Below are 16,488 nucleotides of genomic sequence, written 5' to 3'. Positions count from 1 at the left end.
TCTCGTTTCCAGTCCCTAACTTGGATTTTTGACTTGGTGGTGAACTATTTAACTAACATGCACGAGAACAATGATTCAATTGCTTGGGCTTTTAACATGGAGTCACCCGGTGACCCCAATCTAGGGTATGGATAAATTGGGCGGATTTGGAAGCACCAGTGGGGGCTAATAATGCAGACCAAGATGACAACTAAGACCCTTATTTAGAGTTTGGCCGAAGGGTTTGATCCTCACAAACGCAACGGATATCTCATTCGCCATAATGAATACGTTCTTTACCTTCAGTAACGCCCTATGAGACTCTATCTAGCCACACATTCCTTACCTTAGAATTATCCCCAGGAAATTTTCTTTATTTTAGAATTATCCCCCAGACATTTTTCAAGAGCAGTACCCCTGCGCACCAGAAAGTTGTGTCGTTCGGCTGTGTGTGGCGTCGTCCTCGCTGGAAGTGATGTGTGCGGTTCCTATAAAGGCGCCACTCCAGCATGCTGACGTCAGTTTCTTTTTGCGACTTTCCACGCAGAGCCACAGACAGTGCGGTGTACTGGTGTGTGAAACTAGAGCCCTGAGCGGGGAAACAGCTCTAAATCTATAAATCCGTTTACAGAGTGGGGAGGATCGCTAAGCAATCTGCCGCTAAATAGGGTCTATACCAGATAAGGTGTTACCATGGGTAAGTAACTTGTTCATCTGATAGCAGTGGCATAGCTGGGGGGGCAGCAGCAGTGAGCAAGTCATGGTCTGGCGACTAACACCATCCCCCCCCAAGAACAAGTCGTCCGTCAGCCGCCAGACCCATCCTACTGAACAAGTCGTCCATAGGTAGGTCTAGCTACACCGCTGTCTGATAGAGACTTCTAGTCACAGGTTCCTTACCTTAGAATACATACACAAGCAGTGGGCCTGCAAAAGGATTTCACACTAAAAAGACCTGCAGGACGGAACAAGCAAAGTTGCCATCCCTACAGACCTGACTGTCCAGGCAGTGGAGCTTGGTAAACATGTGCAGAGATGCCCAAGTTACTGCTGCCTTGCAGATGTTCAGGACTGAGACTCAGCATGCTAATGCAGTGGTTGCAGCCTTGGCTCTGAAGAATGAGCACGCAAACCCTCGGGGGCTGCTTCTTGGCCAATGTGTAGCAGATTATGATACAGAGAATGATCCATTGGGAGATCGTCGGTTTCTTTGCCTCCTTTCCATTCTGGGCTCTGACATACCCCACAAAGAGTTGGTCGTCCACCTGGAACTCTTTTGTGTGGTCAAGATAGAATGACAATGCCCTTTTTGGGTCCAGCCTGTGAAGTGGTTTTATTTTTGGTTTTATTCAATTTCATGAGACATATGCAGTTAGAAGAAGACAGTATGCCCTAATTTGTTTGGATATGTTGCCACTCACTAGTAAAGTGGGTAGAAAAGCAGGCAGTGAAATGATGATAAGGAAAGCAGCTTGGTTTTGTAATAAAAAGAGTTCTGATCAGGGTGGACTGGGAACCAAAAGCAGCTGTGTCAAAAATGTTCAAACCAACCCTGCTCCCTTCCTCCTATTGCATCTCTCTCGCCTCTATCTCATTCTCTTGCCCCTCTCTCTCTCCTGAAAGCCCAAGTGCCTACTGTAATTATCTGGTGAAGCTAAAGACAGTGGCAAAGGCACCAGCAGTGGTTGCTTGTTTTATAATCCGGTTTCAGCACTCCAGGGAAATTTTTCGTAGACAAAGCATGCAGTCCAAACCTGGTTCCGGTGTTGCAAGCAGGATTTGGTAGGGAGCTTTGAAGCCAATGTTTACCACTTTATAGGAGGAAAGAGGGTCAATAGATAGGCACCTGGTGCACCTGGTCAGAATGGTCTAGATAAGGCCAGAGCAGTGGGATAGTTGAAGGACATGAAGGATTTAAGAGAGGTGAGGGCTCTGACCAGTGAAGACGGGGTGTGCTCAGGACGGCATACAGGGGGTGTTAAAGACATCTGGCAGTTGCTTTCTTGCATAATTATGGGTTTCCTAAATTTGTCACATAATCCATGATCCGTTGTATAATCTGCAGATTTTAACAAAAAAGAATTTGTTTCCACCTCATACGGATCAAAAGTTTCTAAACCTGGGGGCATGGCCAGCAAAATGGCAGAGTAGCCGTCCCTGTACAGAGCTCCACCAGGGCCTAACTAAATCCTGCACTGATCTGGCATCCTCGAGTCCCATCGACACCCTAAGACCACCCTGATTGATTCTGCAAGGGAGCCGCGCAATCAGAGTGGTCTTGCAAAGCTCTATGATGATCCCTGGTTGAGCGGTGACTGCCTCGACAAAATGGTGGTGGCTTGCGCTCCGCAGCTAGAAGAGGTCAGAGAGCGGTGATCCTGGCCAGGTAGATACAAGACTGGGGTGGTCCGTGCCTGGCTGAGACAGGAACCTGCCGCAAAAAGAGAGACCCTGGCACTGCCTACTGACAGAAGAGTGTGTCTGGGCATAAGCAGTGCAGCCGCCCTGTTTCGCCATGGAGAAAGGTATGGAAAAAAATTGGGCGAACTTCCCCAGGGCTATAGGTTGGTGTAGTGAGAAGCATTGGCCGAACCTGACCGAAACCGCGGTTGGCCTGATACCCCTCCCCACCCACTGAGATGCAGATCGCCGTCTGAGGAGCGACGGGGGGACAACCAGCAGTAAAAGGGTGAAGCACCCTTTGCCCAGAGGCCTGGTAACATGGTTGTGACCGGAACTTGAACCTTCTGGAGTGCGGGCACTTTCAGAAAAGGAGCTGTTGCATGAGGTGGGTCCCAGCGGAAGGCCTAGCAGATGGAAGTGAGGGGGAGAGCTGATCGGACCCTGCCTCAGACTCAGGGAACTCGAAACATTTTGAGGCCAGTGGTGCCAGAGGAGAAATCTAGAGGCTGGATGCTGCTGGCAGCTGACACTCCCTCACCCCTACAACCTGGGTTTTGGTCAGGGGTTACCACAGGAGTAGTCTTCCCCCTGAAGAGTGGTGAGCCCCCAAACAAAAGGAAAAAGACACTGACCATTACGGAATCTCCGCTGACCCCCTGAGACAACCCAGACATACCCACCCTGACAGAAATGTCTGATGGTCAAGTAGAACTCCAGATGCAATGGTGCTGGAGAGTGGTCTGAGGCGCAGAGTGTGGGAAGCGGATTGCGATTATACCTCCCAGGAGGGCTCTGCATGTCTGCCTCTGTTAGAGGACCTCCAGAGGCAGACAGTGAAGGAGGCACAAGGAAGAAATCCTGAGACTCGAGGTAGATCAAAGAAGAGGTAAAATTACAGTTAAAGCATAGAGACCCCTGTTGCTTTGTCGCTATTGAACTGTGTGGGTCTTGAGAAGCAAGGATGAACGCTCCTGGATAGGCCCAGACAGAGCTACACTTCTCTCTGCACTCCTCCAAAATATGGGACCGGTTTGAGCAGTGGTGGTGTTCGACTGCATCCTCGAGCTAATACACCTGAAGCTACTCACACCCATCAGTCGGGGGTGAGATGGAGTCAGTGCCGATACCCTACAATGGTGAAGGACAAAGATCTGAAACCGTCCCGTCATAGAAAAATCGATAAATACATCAGGGTGGTGGCGGACACGCCAGACCTAGAGGTACTGCCCACACTGCCAGATAATGTATTTTTTTTTTTTTTTTAAATGTATTTTTATTGCAGAATCAGGAATAAACACAGCCAACAAACCAACCCAAGTACCAGCGGGTCCCATCAGACAGCAGTCCAGCAATGCAATACACAGCCGATTAGCCCACATCCCGGAGGCTGGGCGGCGCGTCAATAAAGCAGTTCGCTGGAGGCACCCTGGTACATGCCCAATGCCGGACACGGGTCAAGTACAGCACTTCGTTCCTGCTTTTATCCCAAAACAACCAACCATCTTCTCCCCACCCAATCCCCGGTCACTTCAATGTCACATCACAAAATCAACCCGACTATGTTCCTGGGTCAACCGGTTCCGGGAAGTCGCTGGCAACCCACCCCATCCCACAACTCCTACTCTAATCCCTCCCCCAACTGCTGCTAACGCGGGTATCTCCAGGCCCCTCCTGCTCTAGGGTGACAGCCATCAGGAAGTTGTAACGAACAAGTGGTCACATGGAATCCTGACTCACAACTGATCGGTCTCATCACTGTCAGTTAAGTGGTCCCTCAATGCCTGCACCACCATCTCCCACGACCGTGCCAAATCCAAGCTCCTCTCATTACCCGTTCTAGTCGCCTGGCGCATCCGTGACACACTCTCACAGCCCGACCACTTCACCAACTCATTCCTCCACCTCCGTACAGACGGCCCCTCTTTAGACTTCCAATGCCAAGTGAGTTCTCGCTGCGCCAATATCAGTCCTAACCCAATGAATTTACTCGTCACCTTTGTCTTTTTGGTATGCGGGAACCACAGAAGCAGACACGTGGCCATGTCAAAGTCCACCTCCCGATCCGTGACAGCATTCAAGAGGTCCCCTACCTCGGCCCAGTAGTCACCCAACCTCGGGCAGCCCCACAGCATGTGGTCAAAATCCGCTCCGGGCTCCAAGCATCTCGGGCACATGGCGTCATGCACCTGGAAGTGGCGACGTAATCTCTCCGGGGTCAAATACGCCCTATGGAGCACAAAATAATGCACCTGTTGGAATCTCGCATTCCTCGTCTCTTTCCAGGCCCTGTGTAGCACCTGACCCCAAACAGCGTCCGGAAGGGGCTTACCGATGCTGGCTTCCCAACGCAACTTCAACTCAATCAACGGAGCTAGACCCTCGTTCAGCATCCTATTGTGAAGGCAAGTCACCGCCTTGACGGTGCCCGCAAGCATCACCACATATTGGCACACCTCCGACACCTCTGGTTCAGCCAATCCGCCCCCCCAGTGCCGCCGCAGAGCCGCGACCACCGCCGCATGCAGCAAGAAGGAGCCATTCGGCAGGCCGAACTGCTCCTGCAACGTCTGGAACGGGGCCAACGTCCCATCCACATACAGGTCACCTACCATCAGCAAGCCCAGGTCCTCCCACTCCAACAATCTGGACCAATCACCCCCGTGCGGCAAAATAGTGAGCATACCTAGCGGGATCTCCGGGGCATACACTGCCAGATAATGTAGCCCTTCTTAACACGATCCAGTCGTCCAGAATGGCCTTGGAGGCCAGGATTGGAGTGTCACTGCTGCAACAGGATCTCAGGAATGTGCTAGAGCGGGTGACAGCAGTCGAGAGTAGAGTGTCTGAGCTGGAAGATATCACACAGACCATGGGAAAAGACATTAAAGAAGTAGAGGTGATTACTAAAGACCAGCTCTGGAGTGTTGATGATGAATCGAGCGAGGCGAAACAACCTGAGACTAAGACTGGTAGACTACCCTAAGGGAGCACAGGGGTCCAATATGGTGGGCTTCCTGTGACAGTGGCTCTGATCTTCTTTCACGGCTGAGAACCTCTCCACCTGTTTTGTTATAGAGCAGCACATGGAGCTCTTGTAGCCCGGCTGCTGGTGGGAACTCCCCTGCGAGCTATTACTGTCCACTTACTGAACTTTTAGGACGGAGACATGATCCTTAGGGAAGCGAAGCAACTAAGAGAACCTCAAACATTAATCACCCACCATAATGAAACTCCCAGACTAATCCTGTGAGGTACAGAAGCTGAGACGGACATTCTATACAGTGAAAACCAAGCTCCGATCATTGCAAATACAATACATGCTGTTCTTCCCAGCCAAACTGAAAGTGATCTACAAAGACAAGACCCAATTCTTTGCCACGCCAGAGGAGGCCTGGAACTGCCTGAAGGAGAGACCATCGATCAGGTCTGTACAGGAGGAGGAAGAGGCAGATCACTGGGAAGGACAGATGGAAGCAGAGCGGCTGGTGGGAGATCCTCAGAATCTAATGACGACCTATGGAGACAGGGAAACCAACGATCCTGGACAGATGGAGAGGAAGGGACACATTGAAGAGAGACAGAGGATGACTTAAGCCGAGACTCGCAAAAAAGTAACATTACATGCTAACCAGAGGAACACTGACCATGATGAACCTGAGATTCATGGACCAAGATATTCTAATTATGTGGTGCTCTGGAAATCTTATCATGTTATGAATATTTGAAAGCTTCCTTCTTATATATGTCAAACACTAGATAGGTGATGTAGTGTTTGTTTGTCTATTTGAGCATATGTTACTTTATGTTTGTGTTTTTACGCCTACCCAGAATCTGTGATGTGCTAGCTGAGCTGTTTGACCACTGTCACCTTCTTTTGTTTATGGACTGGGCAATAAAGTCAAACAAGAGATAGTGGCCACTTATGTCAGGTGATTAAATCCAGATGTGGTCTTGTTGCAAGAGACCCACTTGATGGGGTCCCAATGCCATTTTCTGAGCAGGGGGTCCTACACCTCATTGGCTCATGCCGGCTTTACCTCTGGCTCTCAGGGAGTTGCAGTTGTGGTTAGGAAGACTCTCCCCTTTCAGGTCCAGAGGTCTTGGACAGATCCCAGCGGGACATACACTGTGGTGTGGGGCATGTGGGGGATGAGAGACATTAAACTAATTTGTGTATATGCCCGCCACGACTGCTCCATCCCACCCTAGACAAAGTTAGGGTGATACTGTTGGAGACGGACTCCTTTCTTCACATCATGGGGCAGACTGTAATGATGTTATGATCCCTAAGATGGATCAATCAGGCTCTACCTCTCATGTCCCAAGAGAGAAGCCATTGGTACGTTTCACGAACATGCTGCAAGTATCAAACCTTTGGCGTTGCTGCTACCCTGAAGACCAAAGATACTCTTACTTCTCTGGAACCCACAGGGTGTATTCCAGACTAGATTATATTTTTGCCACGGCAGGAGAGTTAGATAGGATAGATAGGGCTGAATATCTGGCCACACGCCACTCTGGCTCACCCTGGGGAGACGACCTTGTTGCTCAAGTCTGGGATGGAGGCTGATTGCATGGGAATAAAGACTTGAGATATTCTTATGGGAACAGGGGTAGACACATAACAAAGTATGTGTAGACTTGGCGGTCATACTCTAGGAGGTCTATAAAACAGTACTTAAGGATCGAGCACAGAATGTATTAGCACATAAAAAGAAGAGGGGGAAAAAAGTAACTAGAGGACATAGAACATAGCTTGGTGAAGTTAGAAGGAGCTCCTGGGTTGGTCTTGAATCCCTTCCCAGGATCGAGCCCTGCACAAGAAATATCGAGCACTAATACAAAATGTGGCAAGAAATCAGATAGTGTCTATGCAACACCATGTCTATAACACAAGAGACTAAGCTGGCAAGTGCCTGGCTTGGCTAGGTTGAAGAGAGGCAGAGGTGCACTGGGTCCAAAGCATAGTAGGCAACAATAAAGAAGTCTATGATACAGATAAGAGGATATATGAAAAATGTGCACAATAGTACGAGTACTTCCACAGGGTGAGCCTACTAACGGAAGCCCACCAAATAGAAGCCTACCTAGCCATGGTGAATATGCAGACCCTTCCGTCGGAGGATCGTTTGGTCCGGGAGGAAGAAATCACTCTTCCTGAAATATTAGCAGCTATAACAAAACTAAATTCGGGAAAGGCCACTGGCCCAAATGGACTACCGGTCGAGTTCTTTGAAATAAAAAAAACATAGGGACCCTTGGTCCCCACCTACTTAAAATGTTTATTGAGGCAAGAAATGAGGGAACAAAGCCACCAGACCTCTGGTGGGCCACAACAGCGGAAATTCACAAGCCAGGGAAACCAGCAACAAAATTGTAGTTCTTATCACTCTCTATCCCCTATGATTTGGTCGTATTTTCTCCTGAAGGTATACTACATACTAGTGTGATCTACCCAGGGTACGTATTAATAACATGTACTTGTTTATGACCCTTACACAATTAGATTAGGACGCTGGTCCTAATGAAATCCCATGATCTTTATGACAGTAATAGGGCATGAAACATGTTGACCTTCTTTTAAAATATCACTTTGTGCTGGTTTGGATCATTATATCAATCTATAGCCAGATCATATGTTTTTAACTGTAACAAAAGAACCCAGTTATTGAATAGTATTTTGGGTTATTTTAGTTATTTTTTGCTTCAGATGCTTTGAGCAATCTACTCACTTTTCACACTCACCATCACACCTCACTCTTCACATTGGCAAAAACAAAAGAATTCCTGCAAAAAGCCCCCTGCGGTGCCCCCGATGATGAAGCATGACACCCCTTGGGGTGTGTGAGGGCCCTTGCTCCTAAGGAAGCAGATTCCCTGTTCTACCTCACTGGCAGCCTTCGACCTTCCCTTTTGATAAGCAGTGCATTCCCTTGTTTTCTTTTCTTAATAAGGTGTTCACCATGTATTTTAATAAAACAGGACCCATATACTCTTCTGCGAAACAAACTACAGCTAGGCCTGTTACAACACCACCAGCAGCATAAAAGGTCTCAGAAGTGCAGTCAGAGGCTGTCTGTTGAAGAGCCTTAAGGTTTAGCTCCAGTAATTGGGTCAACTAGACTGAGATGATGAACTTCTCTTGTGTTAAAAATATTCAGTAACCCTCTTACCACACGTTTCTGCCTTGAGTAGCACATTACAGCACATCTAATATGTGTCCAATTATGACCAGTTAAGCACATGCCTTTGCCTACAAATGTGGAAAGCTTGCGGAAATTTCATTTTCTGCAAATTATTTCATGTTTCATGTTTTCTGGTGGAAACAAATTGAAATCCAGGAGAAAACCTCCACTTACCAATTGGGTGAATGTTTTTTCGAGATCAACTGGGTTATACTAGAGCCACTGGAATTGTACAATGGTAGGGCAGCACAGTTTTATTAGAAATTATACATTTTCAATTGTTACATTTTTCAATGTATTTATCTCATGCCTTAGTTAATTAAAACCTTACATGAAAAATTAAGAACATAATATAATTCAACAATAGTAAAATTCTAGTTACTACATCTGATTATCCGATTAAATAAAAATAAAAAACTAACAATCAGACAGTTATTTGCCCCCACTTGCCAACATTTGTTGTTTTCGTTGCAGAGTCCAACAAGTAATATTTCCAGGTCAAGAAGGTCAAAACTTACAACAATTAGTGTCAACGATAATAGTTCACGCTTTAATGAGCGTACGCATGCTAATACAGGCTTCAGCAAATGCCATTTACATGCATAACCATATAACAGCCAACTTATCGGCTTTGCCAAGACTTGTTCTGACCTATGTAGATGCCTATATTAACAACACACAAAAGGTTATTTTTTTAAAGCACACACGAGGGTCACCAAGCTTCAGTCTTCGATAAAATGCAACTGTCTGTACTGCTGCTAAATTGTGAATGTAAGTGAACTGTTGACAAATGCTCAAATGACTAAACTAGTGGTGTTACTTCCTTTTCGTGGCTTACATTTTTTACCAGAATGTAAGTATTTTACTTGAACGTGGTGTGATTTACTATTGGAAATGTTTATGCGTGCCTCACTGTGACATAGGGAGTTTACCAACTGAGGTTTGCAGTCTACTAAATGAGGCAAAGTGTTGGGATCACTGGTGTGTAGAAACCTGCTGGTAAAGTCCGCCTTGGAGGAACATCTTGTGTATAAAGCTAGAGGCGACTCTCATCACCCACCGATCACACTGCACTAGCTTAATTTAGGATTCAACACTGTAAAAATGGCATGAATGTATTTATCTCATTCCCAGAAGATTTTTAATTTACTATATGGAGTAGTAAACTGAGAAGCATTCATTTGTCACGTAATATGCTAGAGGCACTCTGCAATGCAGACCACAAGTGTGAATACAGGAGAAGGAAAAACAGTATGTGTGTCATTAAAAAAACCTATATTCTAGGTGGTAGGAGCATCAAAAGTTGTGCACATTTTATTAGTGCTATTGCAAAAAAAGTAATTCCGTTATTAGAATGTACCAGGAATTGACAGCCGAGACCCCAAAAGGGGAAGAGGAAAGAAGAGGAGAATTGAAACTAAGCTGCTTGCGCCAAAAGGTGCCGGATGGTTGTATGACAGAGGCAAACATGGTTGAACCACGAATGCCTCTATAACGCTGCCAAACAACGAATGTGTCTGAATAACGCATTCCTTTGCCACGCATGCCTTTGCCAAGCAATTTCGTGGTAAAGGCATTGGCAAAAGGATATGTGGGAAAATATCACACTCAAGCCCTCCTGCCTTGAACCCTAAAAACCACCCCTGACCCCCCAGCCCTAAAAACAACCCCAACACCCCCGAGCTCCCAAAACAACTCCGACACCCCGAGCCAGGAAAACAAACCCAACCCCTGAAAACAACCCAGACCCACAGAGTCCTAAAAACTACCCCAACCCTAAGTCCTAAAAACTACAACCCTTACAAACGAACTCTCCCAACCCCTCAAAACCTTGCCCAAGCCCCACTTACCACACCACGTCCACGTCTGATCCTTCCTCTTCTTGTGCCCGCCCATACCCGCATCTAGACTGCACACTGCCTTAAATACGCATATGCGTGGTTGAGGCCTATGTGTGGTTAATGCAAGTGTGGTTCCGCTAGTGGGGAAATGGCACGCGTGGCTCTACACAAGTTGTAAAGGCCGTTTCCAATGCCAGATTGCAGGAGTAAAAATATCCACACATCTTCTCCAGGCAAAGCTGCTGCACACCAAGTGTGAGAAAAGTGACACACAAAATACTGGCAACAATTATTAAGTGGAATGGTACCTGGCAGATGTAGTCCTTTAGGGTATGTGACAGCAATCACAGAAAAGGATAAGCAACTACATCTCCCACATTACGGTGTGCATGACATCACCTCTTCTGGATGAAGAGGTGGTCACCACTTACACTATATGCTGTGATTATGATCATAGCAGTAGGGATATGGTCTATTGAGGTGAATGTATCCTTTGCACAAATATTGGCTGCACAACATTCAACAGCACGCAACCCGTCAGCCACTATACTCTTTCCTTGGCACAAGTCAGTGCATTTGGATCAATCAGACCAACAGAAATAGAATTAAAAAAACAAATGTTTAAATTCAAAGTAAAATGAGTAAGGTAAAAAAAAAGCCTGATTTAAATAAGATAGAGAAAGGTAAGCAAATGCAGTTCAAGTCTTATTTTTAAAGAAAACCATGTCTTTTTTATGCAAAAGTTTTGCCCACAAAAAGATGATCTGCCTTCAAAATAAAACTTAGCAAGTATACTGCAATTATGTATATCATATGTAAAGTAAGCATTAAGTTTCAATTATAATGTGTTGTTTTTAGTGGAAAAAGTCTATATTCTAAGATGGCATCGCAATTTACAAAAGAGTTCCTGTCAGCTGCTGAAAACAATGCATCTCACTCACTGCAAGGAAGCACTCCAAAGGAGTCAGAATGGTACACCATACAGCCAACTGCGTGGGGCAAGAGATGGTCACTCCTCCAACCCCAATACATACATATTGATTATTAACAAAAAAGGTGTACTTGTGGTGTAATGCAGCAGCAAGCACTCAACAAACGTTAACTGGTTACCTTTCAGTTATTGATTGCCATATTCCTGTTTTAAGCTCCTGCCAATGGGGTGAAATCTTTACCCAGGCATTATTAATGTGCTCAAATGTTGCTTTTTGTCTGCAAAATAATTTTTTTAAATCCTTAGCCATTTCAACGTAATTTAAAAAGCGTGGAAATAATGATTCCTTCTTTTGTCATAAAAATGGTACGTTCCATTATTTGCGCCAACAGAATTTGTGGTGTGTTACACATCTGGCACTATTCTTTCAAAAGGGCACTGACAGAAAGAAATATCCTGTTTTATTTATCTTTCTAAGGTTTGACATCATAAATCATACGTGTTCCATAGTGAAATAATGATATTATGCACATCTAATTGTGACTGCTGCTCTGCAGGGCTGTTTCTGCAGTGCTTCTACAGGCTAAAAGCTTCGGCGCAGGACAAACCTAAAACTGAAGACTGGCTCTAAAACCCACATGAGATACTTTTTAATAGAAAAAGAGTGCACATGGAGACTTGCTTTCTGCCGAGAGCAACATTGTGTTTTACTCCAGAAGGGACGGTGTTAAGGAAAAGACTAAATTATCCGTTGGTGAATTATGTTTTCGATAGGATAGTGTGATTAGGTGTATTTGTCTGTCTTAAGAAGCCTTTGTATTTTGCATAGAGTCGAGGCCCATCTTGTATGTCAAAATGACATCAAAGCGGGTCTGGTGGCTTAGTGGAATAATGGATCCTCGTGGTCACAGGTACAAATCCCAGGGGTCCACTCAGCCTTTCATCCTTCTGAGGTCGATAAAATGAGTACCTTTGAGTTGGGTATCAATAAACAGTATTTGATTCAGCGCCAGGAGGTCCTTCAGGTTGAACGTGCGCTTTGCAAATACACGTTACATTATGTTAATATTGGCAGAGAATGGTACAGAGTTCATAAGGGGCTGGTTATTTAAAAAGTGCGTCATGAGTTGGAACTAGTGTGCCAAAAGGCACGTCGGTTGTGTAACCGCATCCACTTCGTTCACAAAGACGGATTAAACCTCGGCCCGCCAGGGCTCCGAGGAGGAGGGTGAAGGCGTGAACAGCACATACCAGAGAAGTAAAAGCAGGCTATCGGAGGGAGACTGAGGTGCGGTTTCACCGAGGTCAATAATGGCATGGCGCCGGGGTCGGGCTGGCCTATATGTCAATCAGGCAGTGTCCGAAGGGCTGGTCAGAAAGGTCAGTACATGGGCCGTTTGTTTCCTGTTTTTGGACCTGTTTTATGGTCTGCTTGGCCGTCTTTTTTTACAGTTGTTTACCCTGACGTGAAAACAAACATTGCCTGTCGGCAGCTCAAATCGATGCGGTCTGCCATACCTTTCAAAACACTTATACAGCATGTCCTAACAAGTTCCAAACTGCCCCAATTTGCAAAAATGGGACTCTTTTTTATTTAGCTTTCTAATACACTAATGATGGCCCCTTTTATTTTAGTGATCGAATGAGGCGATGTTCGCCTAATGAAAAACAGATAATCCTAAAAAGAACCGCAGAGGTGTAAAGCATGCTTTATAACTAGATACAGAAACGAACGGGCTAACGGCCTGCCTGGCAAATCATAATCACCCTGGGCCTGGCACACGCATCTGCAGTGCCAAATGGCACCATGTCACCTGTGACACCTTCAGTTAGTTGTGACAATTTAGCAGACAGCACTTTGCAATTCGTGCACCTGCAGTTTCGTTTTTCCGTCGTTATAATGGGCTTAAGAAATGGGAGTTTGAAATGTGATGTGTGGAAAACTGCCCCAATTCAGCATTTGTATGCATGCACTGATTAAAAATCCAGCGCTACAAGTGCCAAAGCAAAAAGAAAAAAAACTGAACCTAGGAGCTACCCTTTGGACTCTTGATAGATACTCTGCACCCAGGGAGAGGTGCCAGCAGAACCCGGGAGATATAGACGTGGGCCATGAGGGGACGCCCTGCAGACAGCAGAACAAAGTCAAATACAGGATCAATGAGGCAGAAGCAGAAACCCGTGGACCAAAGATACAACAACACAGGGATTGTGAAATACAGGACCGTGTCCCATCGAAATCAGCCCCCCCCCCCCCCCTCCCCTCAACCGGCTCCCGCCTTCGCTAATGTTAGTACCTTGTGAAAGCAGAACGGTGGAGTGTACTACAAAGGCAATGCCAGGGGAATCCAAGAGCACCCTGGTACATTTTAGGGTTGCCACATAGAAGTCTGTGCCACAATGAAAGGATGACATTGACATTTCAGGATTATCCAATCTTAGTAAATTTGTAGAAAGAGACACTTTCACCTAGAAGTTATAGCGTAAAATACCCGTAGGAAATGTGTGTACATTTACAGTGTCACAACCTTCCTCCCTAAGAGACAGAAAATGGAATGTCGATGTTAAACCCGCATAATTCGGTCCCCGGGATAAAATGCCCCTCTTCGTGGAACTTTGGGCAGTACTGTGCTCTTTTCCTCCATCTCCCCTAATTTGGAGGTTCTTTATCACAAGCAGACTTGTGAAACTTGCTATGGTGATGTTTCTATACGCATTCAATAGATCCAAATAAATCGCCTCTAGGCGCTTAGAAGAATGGAGAACGAGAATGCGGTACTTGTCAAACTTGTTTAACCAAAGGCACCTGCTGTAAAAAGAGCTGCACGCACAAACCTCCCGGGCTGGGAGCAGCATAGAAACTAAAACACAGACCTGCGGGAGCGGAGATTCGGAGAATTGCCCAGTTACCTGCCAAGTAACCCATCCTACAAAGGGAGGTGCGCACTGCCCTCTGTGTAGCCCGGCAATAAGAATCACCAACTAGTAGGCTGCTGAATCACCAGTGGTGATGTAATCTAAGAAAGAGAAAGACCTTTCTAGATCCCTGGTCAGAACTATGAAGTGAGCTCCGAGTTTTGTACAGCGCAACACTACAAAGCAATGCCTTGAGGCGCTTCGAGGTTAAGTGGAACTGCAGTTTTTTTTATAGACTACGTTTAGTATATTGCTAGATGTCCTAGACATTACCAAATTAGGACAATAGGAGGAAAAAGTGATTTCCCTAGGACCACACGATGTAGTCACGTGTGCCAGCTGAGAATAGAACTCAGGGTCAAACTTAGCGACAGAGCCACAGCTTCCTTTGAGCCAGTGTTAGAGACACGGGAATGAATACCTGGTATCATACGAGCCCAAAGACACCTACGTGCTTGAAGCGGCGAGCACGCCGCATGCCCTCTCTTTGCACCGGCGGCGCTGCAGTCTCTTACCAGCTTGCCCTTGCGGCTCCAGTGACAGCCCGCCAATGAGAGGAGTCGTGAGCGCGCGCTCCGCAGCTGCCGCCGGCCCCTCTGCCGCCTCGCGCTCGCCCGGAGTCCACGGCTGCTGTGATGAGCCTTCAGAGCGAGGAGCAGCAGGTGCGCGTGAGCTCCCAGCCAGCTAGTACCCAGATCAGATGTTTCCGGCTCGGTGTCGCAGGGAAACCATTCCCCGCCCCCTTGTGCCGAGTCATGACAGAGCGGCGTGCTTACACTGTAGAAGTGAACGGAGGGAACAGCTGATCACAACGTGGCAGGAGGCATTTGTACACACATGGGCCTGCGCGCGCGGTCTGGGACAGAGGCCGTCAGCCTTGTGGCGGGTCTCTCTGGAGGGGGGAGTATGGGTGTTTAATCAGTCTCAGGGTGGGCGCTAGGCTGTGGTCAAGACTGGTCCTTTCAGTACTGCTTGGGTACAGTGACAAACAGTGCTGTGTTTTAGTGGAAGAAAATAAAGCGCAAGTAAGTCGCCGGTAATGCCTTTTGTTTTGTTTTGTTTTGGTGCATGTCTTGGCTGGGAGTAGGGGGGCGGGGGCGGGGGGCATGATCATGAACCCTCTCCTTCATGATCATCATTTTGATATTGTGAGTGTATTAAAGGTACAGGAAGAAACAGATACACCGTAACCATGACCATCATTCACAAGTAACCCAGGGTCGTTGCAACGACTTTATTTCCTACTTTTTTATTAGCCCTAATAAATCACCCAGATTCTGAGCGAGGGCCATTCCACATAATAGTACTGCAAACAACTTCATATGTTATTAGCTACAAACCTAGGTTTGATGCTATAAATCGCGTTCTCTGCTTAAAATGAAATGCTCAGTTCGCTGTAACATTCTCATTCCTTCCCTTTAAGAATAGCATGGGTAAAGTGAAAACTCATTACTGAGCAGCAATATGCACTACCCTCATCTCTCGTTCTTGAATTAAAATATCGGGGGATCGTGTGTGGGGGGGGTGTCATCCGACTAGAAAGATATCTACTACAGAGTCCGGCATACAGCTCATGAGACGGCATACACGATCGTGTCCTATTGGAGCCTGACTCCAGCACAGCTCCGGACCGAAACCCTGAATGTTCAAAAGAGTGCTGGAGGGGCTGTGGGGGGACAGGAACGTTGCTCCACCTTCTATGGTATTAGAAGGTGGAGCAACGTTCCTGTCCCCCCACTTAATGACACAGGCCAAGCCGTAGAGACCTCTATTCCAAGATTCCCAGTATACACCATTTTGGGACTTCCCTCTGACATACCCGCTTCGCTCACCCCGCGGGAAGATATGGCACTGGCATTAGGGGAGGCTCATCAGGTGATTGGGAGGGAGGGCGAGGGGTGGGAGAAAAGTAGACCAAAAGTTGTTTGTGTGTGTAAAAGGCCGCTTTATTAAGACACAGGTGCACATTACAAATACCAACCTTGGCAACGCCTTACAAAACTAAACCTCACTAAATAAATAAATAACTACAAACACAGCCCCCCCGAACCCTCCCCCACCCCTAAAACATTTGAGCCCTCCCCCTCCCAACAATACATCAATAAACAATATAACAGCATTATAACATTACGTCATCAATAAAACATTACTTCATCAATAAAACATTTCGTCATTGATCAAACATACGTCATCGTTAAAACTTTATTCGTCAAACCACAATTGCAATAACAAC

The 16,488-nt window shown here is 46.5% G+C and overlaps 1 protein-coding gene across 1 annotated transcript in view; it reads right to left on the bottom strand.

The window, feature by feature from the left end:
• The window catches only part of LOC144769233 (small COPII coat GTPase SAR1B-like), a 382,034-nt gene extending 367,049 nt beyond the window's left edge, over nucleotides 1-14,985 (bottom strand). Inside the window, exon 1 of the mRNA XM_078653274.1 lies at nucleotides 14,771-14,985. The gene's annotated coding sequence lies outside the window, so the exon portion shown is untranslated. The remainder of the gene's footprint in view (nucleotides 1-14,770) is intronic.
• Nucleotides 14,986-16,488: the final 1,503 nt, after the last annotated feature.

The sequence above is a fragment of the Lissotriton helveticus genome, chromosome 7 (assembly GCF_964261635.1).
Source record: "Lissotriton helveticus chromosome 7, aLisHel1.1, whole genome shotgun sequence".
Classification (NCBI taxonomy): domain Eukaryota; kingdom Metazoa; phylum Chordata; class Amphibia; order Caudata; family Salamandridae; genus Lissotriton; species Lissotriton helveticus.
The sequence above is the reverse complement of the archived record's forward strand: the minus strand, read 5'-3'. Positions and strand labels throughout refer to the sequence as shown.